We start from the raw sequence: 23,334 nt of genomic DNA, 5'->3' as shown, positions 1-23,334 counted from the left end.
AAAATATATAAGCAGTTTAAGATGCACAAATTAAGCAAATTTTTCATAAATCTGAAGTGTGATAGAAACAAAGATTTAATACTATAAACAGGGCCAGCGCTACACATGTGCAGTGTGGGCAGCTGCCCAGGACCCCACACTCAGCCCACTAACTTGGTGCCCTCCAGCAGTGCAATGCTACTAGGCCATGGCATGAAAAGTGTCTCCTTGCAACCATGGGAGTGGACCCCCTTCTCTTGCCTCAGCCTCGCTGCTATGGTTTAGCAAGATCAACAGGGAACTGGGCCCATCCCAATTGCAAAGAGACACATTCTGCAGGTTTGCCCTGCATTAGGCATTCACAACCCTTCCTCCTCCATCACCACCACCACCCACACAGAGGCACCTCGGGATGACTATTATCCTGCTGTTTAGCTCGCTGGTAGTATTAACCTTCTTGTGTTAAGCAACCCTCACACCTTCAACCTATGCAAACAGCCTGAATGTGTATGCAAATTAGAGGCCCCTCGCACATTCCCTTTCTGTCTTGGGCCCCCAAAATCCTAGGACCAGCCCTGACTATAAAACCTAAACAAGAAACTTTGAAATAGTCGCTGAAATCTGATTTCACACATTATCATTTGCATATTATAGAGGGCTACAGTAAAACTTTATCTCTGTGCAAATTTGGTGGCCATTTCAATGGAAAATGTATTTTATGTAATTTAAAGTGCAGTACCACACCATTCTTTAGTAATATATATGCAACATAGTGCTTCCAAAATACACCCACAGCCGTTACATACCACACCCGCACCACTCTCCTGTGGAATGGTGGGTGGCTCATTTCCTACACTTGTCCTTCTTGTAACACTTTGATTTTTCAGAATCCCTATGACTTTAGTGATGTAACTTGATGCAGCACTGCCATCCAGGAAAAAATATCCATCTCCACTGCTAGGAAGTGGGCAGTGCAACGCATGTAGCAAGGGTCTAACTCATTGTGAGGGTAGTGGGTATAGCTCCAGCACAGGAAAGGGAAAATGGAAAAATAAACAACATTTATCAGATAGCGATTTCATTAACACTTGCGATAGTGTGTTTTATTTACATCTTGTTTTTATTTTCTATGCTTCTATGCTCTTCTATGTTTTCGAACAGCACGCGCATGACCCATTCATGCCAAAGGCCGTAGCTTAGATAAGGGTTGGTGGACTAATCTAATTATCTCTGATTTTACTGTCTCTCCTTGTACATGGTCCGACCATTATTTTATTAAGTTGGTCCTGATAGACCCTCCTTGGAAGAAACCCCCTACATAGCCAGGCTCTTCCGCCAGGAACTGGAACCGAAGTAATCTTGATTCTTTGCGCAAAACTTTGGCACATTTCTTACTGATTCCCATTGTAGATTTGGATAATTCCAAAGAGGAAATAAAAAACTGGCTAAAGAAAGCTAGTGACATTCATGTTCCTTTCTGGAAAATAAAAAGACCTCGGCATCATGAGGCCTCTAATGGTGAACGGAAGAGCTTAAATCTGTAAAATTGGAACTTCACCAAGCTGAACGGAGATGGCGCAAAACGTATATGCCTTAAAACAGGGAAATTTTCATGCAAAGCTTAAATAATTATATTTTACAAGCTAAATCTGCCTTCTTTTCTAATAACATTTTAAACTCATAAAACAAAACTAAGGTTATTTTTTAGACTTTTAGGGAACTATATAATCAAGATAGAGTTATCATTCCACGGGTCCCTACGCAAGAACTTTGTAACACCATAAACTTTGCTGACAAGATAAAGATAATAAAAGAGAGTATACCACCAAGCTTACTCATCATGACAAAGTTGCCAGGAGACAGTAATTCCAAGACTGTCTCAGATTTTCCGGCATTAATGAAGATCACCTATTTGAATCGAAGCCTAAAGATAAATCGGGCTCTCCAACTGACATGTGCCCCCGACAGGATTCTTAAAAAAATGTTTTCTGATCTTTGGAGATTGCTACCTCTTTCCTCAATTCCTCCCGTAGTCAGGGAATAGTTCCATGCTCCTTTAAAGGGCAGTGTTACTCCCCCCTCCTCAAAAAACCCAGAGAGGATCCAGCTGCTCTGAAAAACTACAGTCCAATTTTCTTGCTCCGTATCTGGCAAAACGTCTAGAGACTCATGTGGCTCTACATCTCTGCACCTTCTTGTAGGAGTCAGATTTTCTTGATCTCCATCAGGCTGGGTTTCGGATGGCCCACTCCACAGAATCTGTCATTCATGCTGTCATTGATGACTTAAGGAACATAACAGACAGAGGAACAACTCAGGCATTGGTCTACTTGAACTTTCAGCAGCCTTTGACAGGGTCGATCATACTATTTTGATCGACTGTGTCAGGGCCTCAGGTCTTTAGGGCCTTGATATCGTGTGGACTAAAACCTTTTTGAAAGATCGTCTTAAATTTGTCTACTGCCCACCTTTCTCATCACCCAAGGTTCAACTAAACTGTGGTGTGCATAAAGCCTCCTCGCTGTCCCCTCATCTCGTTAATCTTTACCTCTGTCCCCTAATACATTCCCTTCAGCAGTGGAAAGTGAAAATATATAACTATGCGGACAACATTTAGTTGATTTTTACCATGGATGATACATTGGAGTCCAAGATCTTCATCCAAGACACCATGCTACATATCCAGGACTGGATGAATTACCATCAATTGAAACTTAAGTCCGAAAAAATGTAGACAGTTTTGACTAAAAATAAAATAAAGCAATGGCACTCTTCCTTTTAGCCATCTGAGATGGGAACCCCTCCCATACCCATGAAAGTGGTGAAAAGCCTTGGGAAATTAATTGATGAAGATCTTTGTATGAAATCTTGTATAAATGAGGTGAGATCCTCATGTTTTCTTCAACTTATGAGAATCAGGGAAATCAGGAGGTATTTTACCTATGAGGTATCATTCAAATTATTATTGTATTAGTAATGTCCTCAAAGGTTATGCTAATGCACTTGCACATGTTGATCTTCCTGTTAGCCTAAATGATAGACTGCAACTAGCACAAAATCAAGCCACTCGATTGGTAAATTGTTTTTTGGCCAACAGAGGCATTGTCATATTCCACCCCTGTTGAGCAAGCTTCCCTGGTTTCCTGTTGCTAAGAGGCGTAACTTCTAAACAGGTTGCATGAATTTTAAATCATTATCTATTAATAGCTCTGCTTTTATTTCTACAATAATTCAGTGTTACACTACAAAGCTGCATCTCCAATCAGCCCAGTTGAACCTGTTAACGGTACTCAGAAGCAAAAGAAAGAGGTTGAGAGAATCTATTTTCTCGGTGACTGCCCCCTACACTTGGAACTCCCTCCCATTAGATCTGATATCTAATGTCAACTATCTGGGTTTCAGAAAACAGTTAACAACTTGGTTATTTAAACAAGCATATGGCTAGCTCCCAAGCAGTATAGTGGTCCTGTTGTCCTTGTACCTAGCACCAAGAAACCTATTTGGTGTACGCACACTTAATAAGTACTCCTAACGTAACATAACAAATGCTGATGAGCACTGTCAGGTCAGACATTTTGTTTCCTATGGGTGATGAAAAATTGTAGCCCAACTTGTGTCTTTGGAACTTCCCGGTTTTTAAATTGTGGTAATCTCAACTATGTGAAAGTGCAGGTTGATTGGTAGTTGTGCATCGCATCCCTGTCCACCTAGGCAGAGAAGTACTTCAAATGATCAGCATAGTAGCTCTGGATCCGTGGAGTAGGGAGAACTACATCAGAATTCCTGCTTAGAGCTTCCAAGAGTGGCACCAGCAGTCTGTGGTGTGTACACTAGCAGGTACACTTTGTACAGTGGCACTGTTGTCCTCCCCTATGGGTACCCAGATAAATCACAGCATTTACAAATTTGAAGGTATTTAATGCATCCGTTAATAATCAGATGCATTTTAACTCGAGCTTTGTTAAATTTTGGCAGATCAAACCTGCTGATATGTAATTGAGGAAAAGCATACAGTATTTACCATACCTTGCAGATTTTGTTTGTTAACCAACAAAGTCCTCATGGAATTCTCCACAAACTCGTAATGTGTTATTTATTGCAGTCATTAAATAACATACCTCATGGTATCATTATTTATCAGGTGCATTAAATAACACCTAAACTCATTATCAGTACTTTAGTTTGCTCTTTGTTCTCCACACTAACTTGAAGATCAACCAATGGGTGTTGGTATTGTTTTTTGCTACAGAACTGGAATAATATAAGAAGAACCTAAAACTCATCCAAGAAGAGGCAGGAGCAGATAAAATAAATGTAGTGCTTAGTCGACTTGGGTTTGGTTTTTAGCTCTATGTCAACTGTAGGTATTTATTTGATTGAGATAGAATGGATGGTGTAGGATAGTGCCTGAAGAAGTGTACCTCATGAACATATCTGCATCATGTATACAGGCCCTGGCACTCTGTTCTAGTGTAACGGAGAGGGCGGATTTGCAGGATAGATGAGTGGATTTGTGAGCACCATTGTGCCCACAGAAGCCTGGGGATTGAGCAAAGGGGAATATTCTGAGATCAGGAATGTTTCTAACCTTCACCACTTTTGGACACCTGCAAGCCTAAACAGGGGTGGGGGGGGCAGGTTTACATGACAGATGGCAATTATCCTTCCACTACAAATTAAGTAGTACTGTATATCAGGTCAACATGAACTTCATGATATAGGGACTCAATCCGTCTAAACCACCAGGAAATGTTGACACAATTCCTAGCTAGCTCACAATGCCCCAACTGAACCTCTGTACTTACCAGGGTACCAATTAATATAGGCAACCTTAAACATGAATACTCGGATTTCCATGGAAATCGTGGAAACAGATCCACCCTTTCGTTGTCACTTTGCATGCCCAAGGTAAGACACAACAAAGGAACGAAAATGTATTTTCAAACTTATATTGAAACAGTTGCGTTCTTGTATTAAAAGCATGAGCTGCAATTATTAGGCAGATAAAACAAAGCATCATAACCAGCATTATAAGAATTATGAAAAAAATAAACAATTCAACCATGATAATGTTCATGTGTTGGTAAACTCCTATCGATTATCACCTACACTATCTAGACTATAGTGGGAGTACCCTCTGCCAGATCAATTGGGATAGCCTAAAACCCATACCTGGTTAAGAGGTACCATAAAGTCTGGGAGCCGGTCTAGTGTACTGCAAGCTATCGTCCCGTGCAGGACGGAGGTCAGAGTCAGCAGGGCTGCATCTAAGCCACAGTGCACCATATTCTAGCATAATCCCGGCAGAAGTGCTTCGCTGCTGAATACTGCACAGAGGCAGTTTTTATAATGAAAGCATTGCTCACATCGCACTGTGCCAAAAGTGCAGAGCTGATTCGATGATATGTCTGCAATTACAGAGCTGTCTCCAACAGACAATCATGATACACGGGCATCACATTCTGTGTGCCTATCCTTGGACAGAGTGTACAGACTGCATGGCAGCAATACTTACAAGGAAAAGGCTGCATGTGCAGTGTCTACTCAGTACATTATCGCTTGACTGTAAAACCATGTAAAAAGTGACCATAAAAAGTTACCATCAAAAAAAGATGCTAAGCTGATCTAAAATGAAGGCTCCGTGCAGGCCCTGTTGTTCTTCACCACATCGAATGTAGAGACTATCTGCATATAAAAGGTGGGGGAAAAGAACACTGATATCAGGAGCACAAATAGAGAATGTCTGCAGATGCATGGGGCAGAAAAGTGCCATTTAAAGGTCCAAGATTAATGAATAAGTGCCCTAGATGGAAAAGGGGGACATAGGCCATTTGCCTAAGGAACAAGGGAGTGTTGGACAGGGCAAATTGTACGAGGCACAAGTAGAGAAGCTGTCAACATACAAAGTTGGAGAGGGCAGTGTGCAAAGAGAAGATAGATAGAAATTTACCCTGCACTTGGAAGATTATGACATTTCAACTTTATAGGAAGGGACTGTGACAGGACATCTGAACACAGAAGGGGCAGGAAGAGATATTCTGCACATGATAGGGCAGAGATAGGAAAAATACAAATAAGAGTCAGACGGAGGTGGTTTGCAGAGTGGTAGTAAAGAGAGGCCACATGTGCAGATGAGGATGGAAAGGGAGACCATCTGCACTCTGTGCATGGAGAATCCTCCTGTAGAGACAAAGGAGGAGATAATGGCAATTCTCAGATTAACATGAAAAGAGAATCAGAATTTCATTGAAGACATGGAGGCTAACATCATGCATTAAACTTTTAATTGCCACTCCCGCAGCACCTTAAAAGACTTTTTCATAACAAATAAACAATCCAGAACTGGTATTTTAACACTTAATAAATATCCTCTTTTAACTACAAAACTGCAAATATTCTGTACTGTTAACGACAATCTGTAACTTCCATCCTCTTTTTTCCTCATGATAGCATCTCTTGAATGTAAGAACAATTTGTTCCAAATGTGTAATAAAATAAACATTCAACTCTATGCACTAAAATCTGTTACGTCTAAGAAAACTGTTTTACAATATGTGAAATTTTCTCTCAACCATTTCAAGTTATATTTATCTCTCTTGAATTTTTTTTGTGTATGCATGGGAGAAGGAGCGGGATATGTTAGCCTCTGTGTTTTTAATGAAATCCTGATTCTCTTTTCATGGTTATTTGAGAATCACTATTTCATTACAAGACTTGAGGCTCCCATTTTGCATTTTGAAAGCCCTTCATTACCCAATTTGACATGTGTTCAATTGGTCTAAAGTAATGTTTTGCAAACGTACCCACATTGGACCAATCAGTTGCTTTCTTAATTCCTTTCAATTTTTCTCCAGACCAACAGGCTTTACTTGCCAAAGCTCACCTTGAAGAACACACTTTAAACCTTTCCACATTTACTCCTGCTTGCTCCACGACATTTTGCAATTGTAGCAGTCCTAACCACTCTAAATGATCTCACACACAAATGCAATAATGGATGTTCCACATCTCTTCTATCCTCCTGTGCCCTCCACTCATTTTCTTTCAAACATGCCACCACACACAATTTACTGCACTTATCAAATTTTGGGTAAAACACCAACATGGACATAGTCTTTGCCCTTTCCATATTATTTTAAGTACACTCCATCTGAAGTAAATGTTCTGTTACTTACCTCCAGACATTTAATATCAGATACTCTTCTACATGACACTAAACAGTAAAAGAGATGCTAATTTGATGGTAAGGCTCCTCAGATTTAAATATTTGTTTACTGGTCAATACAGAAATAACTTCAGGACATAATTCACATCCCACAACACGTCACATTTAGAAGGTCTCTTATGTCTCATGCTCTTCATGACCCTACAAACCAAAACATTATTTCCTACTGACTTCCCCAAACCGATTCTTGACATGGAGAGATTTCTGTTCTATAACAACTTACTGTTCAATAACTTAGACCCTTTTCATATTGTTCTAATAAAAGATCACAACCTCTACTACAGATTCCTCCATGGGATCCAGACTCATTTCCATGCACCAATAATCCCAAAGGTTCGATATACCCTAGTACCTTCTCCTAGTTCCTGTTGCCTACGACTCTTCGAGTAACTCAGCAGCACCCTGGGAAAGACCTTAGAATGCTGTCGATCTCCTGATACCTTCCAAACAAGAAGGTTCAAGGCCTTGCTAAGGACCAACAGCTATTCCTCTCCTTCTCATTTTGTCAACAAACCTTCCTTTGCCATAATCAACAAGGGAATCTCACATGCCAATTCCACTGCTGCTGGAAACCATGTTTGTTGCACCCAAAAAGGAGTTATCAGTACTAACTGACATCCCTATCTCCTCACTTTCAGAACCACCCTCTGAATCATTGCCAAAGGCGGGAAAGCATGCCCTCTGATCTCTGACCAATTCTGTTGAAAAGTATCTATTACAGCCACACCTGGATCTCGTAACCAACTGAAAGATTGGTGAACCTGAAATGTCAACTTGGTCACAACCTCAAAAAGACCCCAAATCTCATCTATTCTGTCAAAATATGCTTGACCCAGCCTCCAATCGCTGAAATCTTTCAGATGTCTTGAAATCCAGTCCACCCCCAAATTCTTTTCCCCTGGAAGATATTCTCCTCCGAAATGTATATTCTATTCCAGACAACAACAAAAAAAACACAACTCCTTTGAAATGTTTGAAAGAGTGTGAGGTCTGCTTCCCCTAAGCAATTTATGCAAGACACTGCCAATATATTGTCCCTTTTCATCAAAACTATCTGTCCCTGTAACACTTTCTGAAACTCGTTAAGGCACACAGCCCGCTGTCAATTCCAAACAGTTTATATGTTGGTGCTTCTCAAAGCCTAACCAAGTACACCTGTCTCCTACTCTCCCAGCCAAGTTCCCCAACCAGTTAGACTGGCATCGGTCTCCAGTACATCATTTGGCACACATCTAAAAATTGCTCTGCTATTCCATTCTTCCTGTTCGTGCATCCACCAACTCAAGTCCTCTTTTGCTTCCTGATTCACTATAACCTTATCACCATACCTTTTCCTTTCCTCAAAGCTTCTGCTTTAACCCTCTGTAAAGCCCAGTAATGCAAGGGCCCTGGGATTATTGCTTGGATTGACAATGAATACAATTCGATTATACTTGCCAGATATCTCAATATCAAACTCTCCCTTATAAACACACATGTAATATCTTACTTTATCATTCCTTTTTACTTCTTAGGCAACAACAACATTGCTCCAGTTGTGCCTATTTGGAAACCCAAGAATTCCAAACTCTGAAATGGTGTCATAATGGACTTTTGCTCGTTTATCAGAAATCCTAAACTCTCCAAGAGCCTCTTCACCTCTTCACCTCTTCCAATTGAGTTACCAACTCCTCCATATCCTGTGACGCTATCATAATGTTGTCTAAATAAACAATCATGCAAACACTTTTTCTCACAAATGAGCTATCATCTTTGAAAAGCACCATTGTGCTGACAACACTCCAAACAGAAGGTATAAAAACCGATACAGCTTATTCTTCCATATGAACTGCAAGTACTTTTAACATTTCTCCTCCATTGGCACTGCAAAATATGCTTCCCTCAGATCCAACTTTGCTAACCAATGTTTTTCTAGAAGAATGTCCCTTATCCCTTAACAGATGAATCCCTTCCATTTTGAAATGTCTGTAAACCAGAAACTGATTCAAGTATCTTAAATGTATTACCGGCCTCCACCTTTTGTCCTTTTTTTTCACTAACAAAAATGTGCTTACAAAGCTTTTTAAATGTTCTTCCACTGGACGTATTGCACCTTTATGCAACATTGCCTCTATTTTCCCATCTGCCACTGTCTTTTGTTCTTGAGTTAAACATAATTCTTTGGCACTTTGTCGTGAATAAGTATCTCCAAAAACTCTAGCTCAAACCTTTGGATAGTTTTAAAATACATGGATCTCTTGTTATTGTTATACATTTCCATTTATCTACAAACATTACCAGACAACCACCTACACTTCTTTGGAAAGAACCAATATAAATCCTCATACTCACCGCAGGAACCAGTAGATGTTTGACCTCTTCCCCGGTTACTCCTGGTCCTCCCAAATTAGCCTTTTTGTGGTAAGAAACCTGCTGAACCTTGGAAGCTTCTTCCAGCACCTCTGGAGCTGAAATTATACTAGGACCTTTGAAGTTCACGGCCAGCATATGTTCCTTGTCTGCTGGCCCTTCCAAAAACCCCACCACTTCCTTATGTTATACTGTGCCTTGTCTAATGCTGTAATGTTGCTACATACTTCCCTAACCTTTTCACTGTACCCTCTCCAAAGAGCAATCTTTTCGCATCCTCATTGGCCTGCTTAAAAGCCATCTGCCCGAATTTAGGGTTAATTTTCATTAGTATGGTCTTTCTAAGCTCAGCCAACAGTACTGCATTGGCATTACCTAAGAACACCATAGCCCTCTTGCTCCATCCTCAACATCAACTGGTTTGTCATTCAAATACGCCTCCTCAGCCATGTCCATAATCTTTGCTGGGGGGGGCAAAACATCTAATAGCCAATCTTGGCATTGTTTTAACAATCTTTGAAGACCTTTGGGCAGATCATTCCCCATGTTAAACAAAAAAATAATCATATCCAGCTCTAGATTTGGAGTAGTACATGCTCAGTCTGCGGCCTGGAACACTCCGCTTCCACCTTTAGTACTTTGCTTACCTCCTTTTCTAAAGGCTTCCTTATCCACTCCTTTATCAATTTGCCGACATGGTCTGAAAGCCACCAATCAGCACTGGATTACATATACTATAGAGCCAAAACATCTCCTCCACCAGAAGGATTTTTAATCACTACTTTAGAAGATAAGCTTGTTTCTCCTTTTATGCCACCATTTAAATCATCATCTTGATTAATGTCTAAAATGTATTCGTTATACATGTTTGTCAACAGACAGATTTTGTGTACCATTAAGGACACCCTAATTTTGCATGCTGCAGTGGGTACCCACCTTTGAAATGGAGTTTAATCCATCTTTGTTTGCTTTTTATCAGACGCTTAGTCTTACTGAACATTTTTCCCTGTTTTTAAGTTTCTTAACTCTCTCTCCTTCTGATAAGGACAAAAAGACTTCACCAGAACCTCCATCCTTCCTTTTCTTATCCAACACTATCTCCACAACTTCTTTCACTGAAGCTCTATCCCCACTCTGTTTTAATTTACATATACTCTCCTCACTAATCCTACCCTCTTCTACATTCTGAACACTGCCATCTCCAGATGCCATTTTAATCTCTTAGAGCTGGTAATCCCCACAATCAAACCCCATAACCAAACCTGGCACCACAACAGCAAACAGCTGATGACCGATGCTAATCAACGGCTTATGCTGTAAATACACTGTCTCAATTTCTTTATTCACCTAGGGCCAGATGTAGCAAAGTGTTTGCGCCTCGCAAACGGCGAAAATCGCCGTTTGCGAGGCGCAAAAGCCACTTTGCTATTCAGAAATGCATTTTGCGAGTCGACTCCGACTCTCAAAATGCATTTCCGACTCGCAAATAGGAAGGGGTGTTCCCTTCCTATTTGCGACTCGCAGTGGGATGCAATTCCATTTGCGACCGCATACGCGGTCGCAAATGGAGTCGCAGTTACCATCCACTTCAAGTGGATGGTAACCCACTCGCAAATTGGAAGGGGTCCCCATGGGACCCCTTCCACTTTGTGAATGGACCCAAAAACATTTTTTCAGGGCAGGGAGTGGTCCAAGGGACCACTCCCTGCCCTGAAAAAATACCGAAACTAAAGGTTTCGTTTTTTTTTTAAGTGCAGCTCGTTTTCCTTTAAGGAAAACGGGCTACACTTAAAAAAAGAAAACTGCTTTATTTAAAAAGCAGTCACGAACATGGAGGTCTGCTGACGTCAGCAGGCCTCCATGTTAGCGAGTGCCTATACTCGCAATGGGGCCGCAATTTGCGACCCACCTCATGAATATTGATGAGGTGGGTCATTGCGACCCCATTGCGAGTCGCAGTCGGTGTCTGAGACACCGTACTGCATAGCAATTTGCGACTTGCAAATTGCGAGTCGCAGGGACTCGCAATTTGCAAGTCGCAAATTGCCAAGTTGCTACATCTGGCCCCTATTTCCTACTACCCAGTTCATAAATGGTTGCCACATCTCACGAGATTTGCGTGCCTATAACGTGTACCCATTCGTCATGCTGTCTTGCATCACCGATGCTCATGCCTCATCCTGAGACCTTCAGAGAGTTTCTTTATTTATTCCCCAAATCACATACATTTCCAAAATGCAAACGTCACCTTGAGTGTTGTACTCTGGCACATGCGCAGTTACGCTCTGTGACCTTTATTTTAAATCTAAAAACATGCCTCCTGTACACGCCTCAATGACCGTGCGCTGCCTCCATGTAATCCTATAGCTCTGGACGCGAAGGGCTGTTGAAATTACTTGGGCTTAATGTATGGTCGCTAGCGCTGAGGTAAACACCTAGATCATCCTATTTGTTTGCCAAAAACATATACTCTTGTTATAATCCTTCATTTCACTACTAAAGACACCTAATTTAGCTTCCCTTTAACCCTAGTGAAAGAACAATTGTATTTAGTAATTAATTGTGCATAGTATTATAAGAATACATATGCACCTCAGACAAATCACCTGCACTGCGTCTGAAAATGAGAGGCTTGGATTTTGCTTATAAGAGACAACATATATTATCACACTCTCTTTCACAGTATAAATAAAGTCATTAAAGTACTTATCTGAACAGGAGCAGCATTTAAAAGACAGGAGAGTTCTATTTCAGTGTTAATTATGGCTTGCTAAGATTCCAGTTCTGGATTGTTTCTTTGTAATGGATAAGTCTTTAAAGGTGCTGCAGGAGAGGAAATTAAAAGGTGGATGCAGAATGGTAGCCTACAGTCTTGTAATTAAATCTACCAGCAGAGGCAAGGTTCAGAGAGAAGTAACCAACATGGAGAAACAGTCCACAGGCATATTCAGAAGAGCCCAAGGGAGTACACTGCACTCAAATGTCATGTAGTCATTCTGAGAATATGGAAGGATATAGTTTGCATATGGAGGGGTCTCCTTGGAAGCACTTCCTTAAAACCCTTAGGGTTCAGCACTGGGCAGTACAAACAGCAACTTGTTGATATAAGGAATAAAAAACAAAAATGACACCCTATTAACCATGCTTATTTCAACTTCAATGCTTTGCTGGAACAGTTTCTACTTTTAAGTTTGAAAACAAATAATCTTGAATAATATAAAGCGCAGCGAAAATTATGCAGTACATGTAATTGTGTGCATTTGATGCCACATAATTTGCTGAACCATGCCGTGATATCTTGGAGAGTGAACTATGGATGGGTATCTGCCTTTATGTCCCCTTTTCTGCTTACTCACTCTGATTTTCTAACAAAAGATACCAACACAGACAAGGGTGTAATGTCTGTTTTAGCTTCATCAGGGTAGATTAAATGATTTTTATGATCCTTCTTACGTTTGGCCTGTGACTGGAAGGTCACAAAACAGTAGAAGAAGCTAATACATTCTGATAGAAAGAAAAATGCAATGTTACATTTGTTTTGTGGGGCACATGGGGGGAGGGAAAAGCAAAGAAGCCAAACAGGGTGATAGAGTGAAAGGACTAAAATGGTGAAAGGAAAATGAATAAGTGGCAACTAGAGTTAGAGAGTCCAAGGAATAAAGCAAAGAAGCAAGCTAAGAAGAAAGGTATAAAGAAGGGAAGCAGAAGTGAAAGATGGAACACCAGAAAAATGGAAAAGAGGATAAAAGATTGAAGGGGGAACAGAAGTAAACAAAATTAAACAGCGAAGGATGGGAGGATAGAATGAAGGGCGTCAGGTTAAATAGAGTAAAGAACAAAAATATAAACAAATAGAACTGAAAAAGAAGGAAAAACTGGAAGTAGCATGAAATTATGGAAAGAAGGAAAGAAGCAGAAAAAAAGGAAAGTGATTGGAGGACTGAGGATGAAAGGAGAGAAGAAGAATAAACAATTAAAGAAAGCAAGGAAAACTAATACCGTGCTTCTTCTCAGTAAGAGTGACTATCGCTCATTTCACTAAATCTCTTATTACCATATGTCAAAGTGCAGGGCTTTCATGTTTCAGGCTACTCCCTGGACTACAGACATAGGCGGTCATTCTGACCCTGGCGGTAAAAACCGCCAGGGCCGTGGTCCGCGGGAGCACCGCCAACAGGCTGGCGGTGCTCCTTTGGGCATTCTGACCGCGGCGGTACAGCCGCGGCCAGAAACGGAAAGTCGGCGGTCTCCCGCCGGCTCTCCGCTTCCCAAGGGAATCCTCCATGGCGGCGCAGCTTGCTGTGCCGCCATGGGGATTCCGACCCCCATACTGCCATCCTGTTCCTGGCGGTTTCGGCCGCCAGGAACAGGATGGCGGTATGGGGTGTCGTGGGGCCCCATGGCATGGGCACTGCAGGGGCCCCCGTAAGAGGGCCCCACTTAGAATTTCAGTGTCTGCTTAGCAGACACTGAAATTCGCGACGGGTGCTACTGCACCCGTCGCACCCCTTCCACTCCGCCGGCTCCATTCGGAGCCGGCTTCCTCGTGGAAGGGTGTTTCCCGCTGGGCTGGCGGGCGGCCTTTTGGCGGTCGCCCGCCAGCCCAGTGGGAAACCCAGAATGACCGCCGCGGTCTTTTGACCGCAGTACGGTCTTCTGGCGGTTCCCGCTTGGCGGGCGGCGAGTTTGGAGCTCAGAGGGTTATTTGCTATGGCTTTGTTTCTGGGTAAACAATGTAATTCAGGGCTTTTCGGAATTTCTTTCTCGGCTTTGGCGCAGGTGCATTCATTCTTTTTTTAAGGGTCGAGCCTGTGTAGCATGCGTTTGCGCATGCGTATCACTTGCGAGACGCTGTAGTAGTTAGAAAAGGGCTCGGAGCCCCGTCCATGTCATGTTAGTGTCTTTCATTGGTTCATGAGCTTGCCTTTTAAAATCTGCTTGCTTTCATTAGTGGAAGGTATGCCTACGTCATGCCTTTTCCGGTGGTTAGCCCTCCTCGAACGCAGGGACCAAGTACTGAAAGCATACGAGGCTCGCTGTTTTCCATCTGGCTTGTGGACTACTTTTTCACTTTTTTCGCAGCACGATCTTGCTTGTTTAGCAGTGCGATCGTGCTCGTTTTTTTCCTATTTAATGAGGCAAGAAAAGTCCGGGATCCAGGAGTGCACAGCGGTACCTGAGGGTCATAGACAAGCATCTGTGCACCTGGGAGCAGGACTACAGAGGGAAGTGTGCTGCTGGCGAGAGCCCCCTGATTTTCCTGGATAATGCTCAGTTAACTGGCGATGGGCGCTGGGGCTGCAGAACATTGACATCCCCTGCTCCTGTGGCTGTAACCGGCTGGCTGCACACTGCCTACTGGACCTTCCCCCAGCGGATAGAGACAACTCAGAGAAATGCAAGACCCGTTGCATTGCAAATGCTTGTTTGGCTTGCTATTTGAAATTACTCTGGCTTGTAAATTCTGCTCTGCCAGGGGGCAGAGTCTGCAGCGGTGTGACCCACCGTCTAATTCCAGGACAATGGACTGGTCCGTTTCAAAGGTCTAAGTGCGTCTGTACCACAAAACGCATTGTTGGGTGGATCATTCCGGTTAAGGGGGTGGACGTGTCAGCAGAGGCTGCCCCTCTCCACTTTAAAGAGAATGCGAAGCTGAACGGGCGAGTTCATCTCACAAGGGCTCGTGTAGTTTAATACTCCTACAGGATAATGTTTTGTTGAAGATCCTACAGCTGCACATCAGACAGCATGTCCCCTACTCTAAACATTGCTAAATGAACAGCTCTCCAAGGATCAAAGTTCAAGGAGAAATCTTACTTTTCTCCTATTCTCCCACAGACAGCAGGATATGTAACATATTTAGAGCTACCAGTGTGTTTCACAGTGTTTACTTTTTTATTTTTAATGTTTAATCCAAGGAGCAAATCTACACTTCTCCTAAGTAGATCAGCTGCTGATTGAAATTGTAATGTTTTAAAGTTGAAAAGTACCCTCATTGCTTAGATGTAGTTCCTTTCTTTGACTTAGTACCTCTAATTAGAGGAAGATGATGTAATGTAGTATCGGCCGAAAAAGGCTGGTGTCCTGTTGCCTTCCTCTAGCTTTCCTGGCATGAGTTGGGGACTGCCAAGGATGGTATACGAGCAGCCTCCGCCTTTAGAAGGAACAGGACCAAACATTCTTAGCGGCTTCACTTCTATGTCAGAATTCAGTATAAAACATTGTTGTCATAGGTAACTGAAAAACTCAGCACAACAGGAAAAAATCTAATGTGAGCTCTTGAAATGTACTCCTACATGTTTGAGGTCACTTTCCATTATCAGCATTTGGCCTGGGAGAGGCGGTGGGTATGAAACACAAAGGGGATAGCTCAGCCACAGAGCCAAGATGGCGACCAGTGCAGTCATATAAACTGGAGCTCCGTGTGGGCCCCCGGATCATTATCCTGCAATCGGCAGTGAACAGGAGCTGAACATGTCCCAACCCGTCCTTTAATAATTGGATCTCTGGTAGTTTAGATGTACTCCTACCACTTTCTGCCACAGGGAAAGGTCGATGTAGGCGGAACTCACCTTGGTTCACCTCACTTCTGCTTCAATACAAAAGGGACTGCAGGAAATGGGAAAGGAGATGGAGAAAGTCACAAGATGAAACTATAAAACAAGAATATAAGAAAGCGATTAGGTTCTATCATACTGAAATTAAAGCTGCTCAGACTAGATATTACACCATAAAAATTGAACTGGCGGCCAACTCACCTAAAGAGATCTTTCGTGTCCTCAATGAGATCACTCAGCCCCAAGAGGATTTGGTATCCCTGGACGCATCTCAGGATCATATCAACAATTGTGCTTCTTTTTTTCAACAAAAAGTCTTAGATATTTACTCGACCTTTCCTTGTGCCTTGAATGTTGCACAGAAGGTTCCCAAACAAAAATCGATGGATGTTATGATCCTGTCAGATTTTTCTCCAATACAGGAAGAGGTCGTGAAGAGACATCTTGTAAATATTAAATCAGGCTCCCCTCTCGACCCAGCCACGCCCCAGGTACTATCTATAGGTGCGCCAGTGACAGTTCCCGCAATCACGAACCTTATTAACTCCTCACTGGCCTCCGGGGTAGTGCCAGAACTATGGAAACACGCTATCGTCAAACCACTCCTGAAAAAACCTTGATCCTGGACTTCTTAGTAATTATAGGCCCATCTCATTGTTGCCGGTCCTAGATTTTGCAACCCACCCAGATGGGCTTTAGACCGTTACATGGTACTGAGACCGCACTGATTGCTGTCACTGAAGAAGCTAAAAAGCTATTAGACAGCGGGATAGAAACTGCTGTTATCCTCTTGGATCTCAGTGCTGCTTTTGATACGGTGGATCTGGATATATTAAAGGACAGGTTACAAGATATTGGAACTTCTGGGTTAGCTTTAGACTGGATTATTTCATTTATCAATGATAGGTCATTTCAGGTATTAGACAGATCATACTTCTCAAACCGTATCATTAGCAGTTGTGGAGTCCCTCAGGGGTCTTCTCTCAGCCCTACTTTATTTAATATCTATATGCTGCCACTGGAAGGAATTGTCCAGCCTTTTGGCCTGAAGGTGGTGTTGTATGCAGATGACACACAACTAATCGTATCTCTGTCACAAGACTCTCGCTCTATAGAATAAACATTTGGGCCTTGTCTCCAAGCTGTTGCTGCTTAGATGACAGGAAGTAAACTAAAACTTAATGATGATAAAACGGAGGTGATGTTTTTTGGGGGTCAAAAAAAAACCTCCAGGATTCCTGCAACAACAGATGGTATGGGCTCTTTACCCCCTCCTAAAGAACTCATTAAAAGTTTGGGGGATTGGCTTGACCCACAACTGTCTATGGCCCATCATGCTAATAGAATAGCGGGCACTTCTTTTAGCCTTCTTAGGATGTTAAGGAAGATTTTTACTATTTTACCCTTTATAGCCAAAAGACTAATTGTTCAGGCATTAATTGGGTCCCGAATTGATTATGGAAATGCCTTGTTCATTGGCTCTCCGAGTTATGTCATTAAAAGATTGCAGAGAGTACAGAATGCCTCGGCACGTCAACTGCTGGACGTCCCTAAGCGAGAGTCCATAAAGGCAGGAATTTCCTCGCTACATTGGCTTCCTGTGGCCAAGAGGATACAATTTAAGGCACTGTGCCAAATGCACAGAGCATTGCATAACCAAGGTCCAGAACTGCTGAGATCTTTAGCTTCTTTTTACTCACCTAACAGATCACTTAGATCCTCCTCAGCACTTCTGGCAGTGATTCCGAAAGTGAAGAAAGCTAGATGGGGTGGAAGATCTCTGGCATACCAGGGGGCAAAGCTTTGGAACTCCCTCCCTTCTAACATACGAGCAATAAATCAAGAACTTTCCTTTCAGAAGGCCTTGAAGACATGGCTATTCAAAGCTTGATTCCCAATGTACTACTATGTGATGTTATTGTTTCAGTTTTGAGTGCTGCGAGGCCTTCGGCCAGTCAGGCACTATATAACTTTATGTAACATGCCATAACATGACATGGAGAGGGGCACACAGGGCTCAAGGCGATGAGGCAGTGATCGCACAGGGAGCGACGATGCCTTCAAACAGCTGTGCGGCCTGGGAGCGAAGCGGGCACCAATGGCCACATGGCCTTGAGACCACGCTGGGGGGGATCCTGAGGCACTGCAGAGCAGCGAATTGGTGGCGAGCGTCTCTCTACCGGAACCGAGCAGGCCGCAACTGCAGCACAACAGAGGTGAGGTGTGTAGAGACGGTGAGGAAGGGAGTGGCCCACCCCATGCGCCTGAAGAGGATGGAGAGCCCCTGAACGACCGCAGCGCAGTCCAATCCAGGGACCCAGGAGTGCACGCGGTACCTGAGGGTCATTGACAAGAATCTGTGCACCTGGGAGCAGGACTACAGAGGGCAGTGTGCTGCTGGCGAGAGCCCCCTGATTTTCCTGGATAAGGCTCAGTTAACTGGCAATGGGGGCTTGGGCTGCAGAACATTGACATCCCCTGCTCCTGCGGCTGTAACCAGCTGGCTGCATGGTGCCTACTGGACCTTCCCCTGGCAGATAGAGACAACTGCGGGGAGGAGGACCCCACCTCCACATATTCGAAGACCCCTTAAGGTGACTTCCCTCCCTATTGGACTTGTGTCTTGGCTCCGTATAGAGGCCTGAGCGCAGAGCCCCACGGAATCAGGGGGAGGGCCCCCTCTGAGACTGGTCACAGCAGAATACACGCTTATCTTGTCCTGGGCAGCATCCTTCATGGGAAAGTGACCGGACCTGGAGGCTGGGGAGTAACAAGGTGGCACTTTTCAGGGAACCAAGCAGAGGGGCATTTCCTCCAGAGGGCTCAGGGGACATTGGATTGCTCCCCGTCTCACATCAAGGATTGGAAAGGTCGGCTGACATAAGTAGTTGGGTTTTGGTCCTCAAGGGGACGGCTCTCCTGCCCACCAAGATTGGGGCCGTAGCTGGAGGGCCACGACCACCCAACGTAGCGTGAGACCTGTTTTCTTTGTGCCACCATGATGGGAAAGCCCAGGGGCAGCAAAACCCCATTGCAGGGTCCTGGATCGCTGAGACCCCAGGATTCCGCGGCGACGACCTTCACCCAGTTGGAGACTACTCTTAAGGCACACTCTGCTCAGTTTGACAAGGTACTCCAAACCATCCTGGACAAAAAAACCTCCCTGGAATCTAGGACTGATGCCATATCCATAGATGTAAATCTGCTCAGGGTGGACCATCACAACTTAACAGAGTGGGCTGAGGAGACGGAGACCTCACTCACCTCCCTTCACCCTACAGTTAAGGAACTACAGACCCAGATGACACAGCTCCAGACAGAGGTCACTGCCCTACACAGGCAAGGGGAAGACACTGAAGGGATATCTTGGCGCAATTACATAAGATTGCTGGGCTTTCCTGAGCGTGTGGAGGGCCCCAGTGTGGAGTTATTTGTGGAAAAATGGCTGATATACAATGTGCTGGGAGGCACTCCCTCGAAGTTTTTTTTAGTAGAGAGGGCCCACAGGATACCTGCGAGATCTCCTAAACCAGGTCCCCCACCACACCCCATCATAGCTCGTCTATTTAATTTCAGGGATCGAGACTTGATTCTCCAACTGTCATGAACAAAAGGCCCATGGCGTCATGAGAACGCGTAGATTACGGCTTACTCTGATTTCACCACTGAGATACAGAGGCAACGTAGTTCATATGGTAAGGTGAAGCAATGTCTCGGAGAACTACACTTCAAATACGCGCTCTTGTTCCGAGCAAAACTGAGGGTGGTAGATGGCGAGGCTACCAGTATGTTTGCCACCCCTAAGGATTTGTGGAAGTGGCTGCACGCCAAAGGCTTAGTGCACGCCCCACAGGAAGTTCAGGATGAGACAACCTAGCTGACTCCATGTGAAGGGCAATGAGCATAAAGACCGCCTAGAATTGGGCCGACTCGGGCCTAGGCAGCTAAAGAACTAGTAGAAGCGGTAATGGAGGCCTCGCAGCTGTCATTCATTCCTTTCCAAGTCCTGGATGACTGACCGCCCATGGATCCAGGCTCTGATATGGACACTCCGGTTTCCTCACGGACCTCCAGGGAGGAGGATCCGGTGATCACCCCTCGCACAGCTGATAACTTGTAAGAACATAAACACCAGTCCCTGCTGGGCCTCGTGTCCTTCCCAGTTGGAGAGTTGGAGGGTGCTTGCATTGTAGCTGGCTCGCTTTACAGCTGCTTGTGTCCTCCTCATAGGCTTCGATTCTCTATGGGATCTTCTCCTGAGGGGCCCCTCCATGCTTATCTTCTTTTGCAGAAAGCCTTCTACCACCCTCCCCCAGGATGTGAAAGAGTGTGAGGCTTGTTGCCTCCCCAGCATGGACTAAAAGTGTCTGCCAAACGTCTTCGAGCATTGGATGAACAGTTTAGGAAGTTTTAGCATGCTACTTGTTGAAGTTCACGCATGGGTTCGGGGAGTTGTTTAAAACGTTTTGGTTGTGCTGATGTGTCTAGCTGGCAAGAGAAACATTTGGCACTTGGAAGACATGTTTAGATGTGGGAGATGGGGATAGCATTGAACACTATATACCGACCTTATGGTTTCTGATTACGCTGCACTAACATGGAATGTCCGAGGAATAGGCACCACAGCTAAAAGACACAGGGTGTATGCTTATTTCAGACGTAGCCAAGTACACTTTGTGTGCCTACAGGAGACACACTTGACACATGTAGAGTTGCTTTAACCTAATCAAAGACGGAGGTGGAGTCCATATATGGTACGGAATATTCTGCCTATGCTGGGGGAGCTCTTCTTTGGATAGCCCCCGAGGTGCCTTTCATTAAACAGAAGATTCATGTTGAGTCATGTTGATACAGAAGTCCGTTTTAGTCTTTCATGATTGCGTTGATATATGCCCCTAACACAGCACAAGGTACCTTCTTAAACACGCTCTCTCCAGCCCTCCTGCAGGACCCTCCAGCGCCAGGACTATGGGAAGAGGATTTTAATTGCATACAAGATACAGCACTAGATTGATCAGTACCTCCCCACCTTGAACACCCTTGGTCTACAGGCCACTAAACATTTTCGGCAATGGTCCCCTTCTCTAACTTTACACAACATATGGTGCCTTCATCACCCTGGAAACAGGGAATATTCTTACTATGCACCAGGACACCAAATACATACTTTGCTACCAAATCAGATTCTATGGGTGATCCAAGGGTGGAGAGGGATGCAAAGAAGGTGGTTCTGAGAGGCCATTGTATAGCTGTATCGTGGGGAGTGAGGTCTTCTTTCACAATCACTGTGACAGAATTAGAAGACAGCATCTGTGGACTTGAAAGGGAAGCAATCCACACCCCTTCCGCGCACCCATTCCTGACGGCCAAATGGTGCCACTATTGTGAGGAGCTTCAGTGTCTGTGCAACATGGATTATAAGACATATTTAGTCTGACAACACATGGAGGGCGATAACTGGGATGCACATTGGCGTGGCTACAACAATTCGAAACTCCTAGAACTGCTCTAGGAGCGATTTGGGTTTGTTTGTTAAGGCCAGGTGATGAACATGCAGGAAGCGATCAATGATGCCTTTGCCCCTTATTGCGAGCAACTCTACACTTCATTAGATTGTTCCTCCCCCTCTCATATTCAATCGTTCTTGCAAGATCTCACCTTGCCTCATCTAACACGGCCCAAAGTGGGTGAGTTGGAAAAGTCATTGGATATAGATGAGATACTTTTAGCAATCCAACAAACTGCTAGAGGGAAGATACCAGGTACAGATGGGTTCCCAATAGAATATTATGCCACTTTCAGGGATATCCTAGCACCACGGCTACTGGACATGTAGAGAGCCGCCCATCAGCGAGGGAAACTACCTGGTTCATTTTGCGAGGCACTTATAGCAGTGCTACCTAAACCGGGCAGGGATCCCCATGAAGTGAGCTTATACCGCCCATTATCAATGTTAAATATTGACTATAACATTTTCAGTAAAATCCTTGCAAATAGGCTGATTCCAGTGATCCACCACCTAATACACCCGGACCAATGTGGGTTTGTGCCACGCAGAGCCATGCATCATAACATCAGGGGGCTGTGCCACATTATGGATGCAGTGTCGAAGGGGGTGGGCCACCCAGTGTCTGTCTCCCTGGACTATGAAAAGGCGTTCGACACTCTGGGCTGGACATATCTAACGCAGGCCTTTCAGTGCTTCGGACTCTGTCCCAGTTTTATGCACTGGCTGAAGCTGCTATACACTACCCCTCAGGCGCGTGTGACTACCGGAACCCAGATTTACCGCTTGTTTCTTATACAAAGGAGAACACGTAAAGGCTGCTCCCTGTCACCTGTGCTTTTGGCACTGGCTATGGAACCCCTAGTGATTTGGCTACCGAGCAGAAGACTTGATTGAGGAATCCAGGTGGGAAGACAATGGCACATAACGTTGTTAAATGCAAATGATGTCCTGGTTTACATGAGGGATGCAGCGGGACTTTCCTGGCCCTTTTTGACCTATTTGGTAGGTTTGGTGAGGCATGAAGCCTAAGAGTGAATTGGGTGATATCCTGTGTTTCCCACTGCGTGCTAAGGATGACCCGCAGCCGGTGCACCCAGGTGGTGGGCGCCTTCCTTGGGCTCAGGGGACCTTCCGATACCTGGGATTTGTATATCATACAGAGGCTAACTTGATAGAGGGGAATCATGGCAGGGCTCTTGCTTCTATCCGGCATTCCTTACCCTTCTGGGCACGCCTTCACCTTTCCCCGATGGGTAGGGCGTCCATAGCTAAGATGTTGGTGTTGGCCCGACTCCTGGATTTTTTCGCGGTGCTACCGGTGACCCCTGGGAAACCTTTCTTTCAAACTCTACGAAGCCTGCTAACAACGCTCATATGGTGACAGGGACGCAAAAGGGTGTCCTTCAGCACGCTCCAACACCCATTGTTGGAGGGAGGCATAGCGGTCCTTGATATGGAATGCTACTTTGCAGCAGCTCAGCTACAGTGGCCAATGCGTTGGATAGCTGGGGATCAGACAATGGAAGGCGACATAGTGCAAGCCACGCTGGTCAGAGAAGGGGTGCTTGATTGGCTGTTAGCCTCGGATTCACTATGTGCCACACCTGAACTTCTTATGCGGACTGCACAGTTAGTTTGGAATCGGTATATCCAACCACGGAGAGCGCTGATGCCATATTCCCCACAGCTCTCAATATGGAGCGTGCCCCAATTAC

This window comes from Pleurodeles waltl, chromosome 7 (genome assembly GCF_031143425.1).
Source record: "Pleurodeles waltl isolate 20211129_DDA chromosome 7, aPleWal1.hap1.20221129, whole genome shotgun sequence".
NCBI lineage: Eukaryota > Metazoa > Chordata > Amphibia > Caudata > Salamandridae > Pleurodeles > Pleurodeles waltl.
This window is presented reverse-complemented; position numbering follows the sequence as displayed.